Source organism: Arachis ipaensis, chromosome B07 (assembly GCF_000816755.2).
Source record: "Arachis ipaensis cultivar K30076 chromosome B07, Araip1.1, whole genome shotgun sequence".
Taxonomy (NCBI): domain Eukaryota; kingdom Viridiplantae; phylum Streptophyta; class Magnoliopsida; order Fabales; family Fabaceae; genus Arachis; species Arachis ipaensis.
Window position 1 is genome coordinate 9485877 of NC_029791.2, and position 2584 is coordinate 9488460.

Consider the following 2584-nt stretch of genomic DNA (forward strand, 5'->3'; position numbering starts at 1 on the left):
TAACTATAAAAGTATATTATCTTATCATAATTTATGTGTTAATGAACAATATTAAATTTGTGAATAAATAGTGGTAGAATACTAAAATATATGTATTTTTGTAAAACATAATATTCTGTTATGATTGATGTGCACTTTTACTTTATAATTTAATTCATAAAAGATCTCTTTTAAACATGATTTATTTTCGAACATAAAATTAAACATCTTAAGATGATTTATATAAATAATGAAAGAAAGAGTATTATATATTTGATTTTCATTGAAAAAAATCGTATAAAATTAATTATCCTATAATTTATTTATGTAAACAAAATCCATAATTATATTTTTGAATAAAAGTTTAATCTTTTCTTCAAATTATAACACTTTTGTTTATTAATATCCTTATGAAGAAGTTGAAGTTGAGCTGAAGAAGAACAATATATAAACAGAAAAAAGTGTAAAGAGAAACTAAAAACTCAAAAAATTATCTGAATGATGATGATATTAAAAATGAGAAATTATAATCTAATTTTACAAAGCATGATCTTCATATTGTGACAGGGGGTATATATAGAGAGTTAACATCATCTAAGCTAACTGCCTTACTAAACATAGAAAGAGTTAACTATTTGTTACTAGATTCTGGTATAGCAACATAATCTTCATCTTCTTTATCTCTATCATCACCTTCCAAGCTCAATGACATTTTTAATGTGACTTTGAGTGTTCTTAAATTTATCAAACACTGCTAGAGATAAAAGTTTGGTGGTCCATGCATGGAATATAGATATGTGGAGGTTGTTCTAAATCACTAAGTGACAAAATGAATATCAAGTTCAAAATGCTTTGTTCAACTATTAAAATTGGATCCCGCCTTATGTATGCAGCAACCCATTAGCCAGTGGCAAACCTCTAAATAGAACTCAGTACCGTGACAGATTAGTCTTTGACCTGTCGGGTTGATGGATACCGTAAAAAAAAAAAAAACTATTAAAATTGAATTTGCTAAAATCTGCACAAGCACTTGTATTATCACAATATATAGTTGGAGTACTTGAATGCTTGAGTCCTAGTTCAAATAGAAGATTCTACAGTCAAATAAGGTTAGTATCATCTGCTATCAGGTTTCTAAATTTAGATTCTGCAGTGGACTTGCTCATAACATGTTATTTTCTACTTGATTATGCAACCAAATTACTTCCTAAAAAGACACAATAATCTGAGATTGATCTTCTATCATCAATGTCTAATGCTTAATTTGCATTGGTAAAGGCAAAAATTTGAAAATTAATGAATAAATGGAATAAATAACCCTCACTCAATTGAACCAACTAAATACCTTAGAATTTAGGAGTGAGCACGGGTAGCGGGTACCCAATTATCTATCCGAACCCGAACTGAACCAATTAAATTGATTCTGGAATCAACGGGTAATCGAGTTCAACCCGAACCAAACCGATGGTCTTTGTTAGTGATTAGTTCGGATATCAGTTTTGGGGGTGCGAAACCCGAACCAACCCGCGAATCCGATCATATATTAATTAAATAAAAATAAAAAAATATATATATGACTTTTCTATTAGACAAATATTATTCACAATTAATATGTTTGGATTTTAATGAGTTTAGTTTTTAATGTATTTGGTGTTTAACATGTTTGGATTATTTCTATTGATGTCACATGCTTATTGTACTTGTTGAATTTTTAAGATAAAAATTTAATTTTTTTATGAATTTCAAAATCATCGGGTACCCAATTACCTGAGCCGAACCAATCCGTTCTTAATTAGTTTGGTTTGGTTCGGGTACATATACAAAAAAACACAAATCCAAATCAAACCAAACCAATTATATTTTGATCGGTTCGATTCTAATTTTACCATAAATCCGAACCAAACCGACCGTGCTCACCCCTATTAGAATTCTCTTAACTAGATACCTTGGATAACTCTCACAACCATGTATACTCTCAAAGTCTCACTTAGAATCCAAAAATTGAGGTGAGAAAGCTATAGTTCAAGATATTAGAGCATATGCAAAACAATGAGAAAGCAACATGACTTGAATAGCTCACAATGACTCCATTAAAGAAAACCATCACAGGTTCCTACATTACGATTCTTTCTTTTGCTTCATATAGTGCAAAACACTTCCTATACATGCCAAACTCGATCTTGCTGCTACAGATTTTGTGGGGTCAATTTTTGAAATAGAGTTTTATATTTGAGAATTAATATCTAGAAAAAGAGTCTTATAAATTAAATCTGTAGATCGTCTCAATATAATAGCTAGCTTGTATAAGGGATAAATACAATTTTGGTCCTTAAAGTTTTGTGCCAGAATCGAAATCGTCGCTCTTGTAATTTTGGATTTAAAATCGTCTTTAACGTTTTTTTTCGTATTAAAATTGTCCTTTTAATTTTTTTTGGACAAAAATACCCTCACCACTACCAACATAATTACCTCCTTCACCACCACCAACTGCCACGCCACCACCATTATCAACATCATCATCACCATCATCATCATCATCATCAACACCCACTGCCACTCCACCACCACCAACGCCGCCGCCGTCCCCCTCCCCTCCCCTTCCCCC